The 224-nt window shown below is 37.5% G+C and overlaps 1 protein-coding gene across 2 annotated transcripts in view; it reads right to left on the bottom strand.

Moving 5' to 3' along the window:
• The window catches only part of LOC119593944 (RAB6-interacting golgin-like), a 13,065-nt gene that overhangs the window by 2,647 nt on the left and 10,194 nt on the right, over positions 1 to 224 (bottom strand). The window lies entirely within an intron of this gene.

Raw genomic sequence — 224 nt, forward strand, 5'->3', positions numbered from 1 at the left:
GTGAATGACTGTCATGATGTTGTACTGAAGCTAAAATGGGGCAATTGGAAAAAAATTAATGTGTCAGTAAGACAAGAACCTAAATGTGGTTTTTTTTTTTTTCTGACCAATAATTCACTGCAGGAAAATATTTTATCATTAACCCATTGGATCCAGGTGCCTTACGGACCACATGTGGATCAACATCTGGGCAGTAGATTTACTTGAGTGGCACCTGAATCTAC

The sequence above is a fragment of the Penaeus monodon genome, chromosome 33 (genome assembly GCF_015228065.2).
Source record: "Penaeus monodon isolate SGIC_2016 chromosome 33, NSTDA_Pmon_1, whole genome shotgun sequence".
Taxonomy (NCBI): domain Eukaryota; kingdom Metazoa; phylum Arthropoda; class Malacostraca; order Decapoda; family Penaeidae; genus Penaeus; species Penaeus monodon.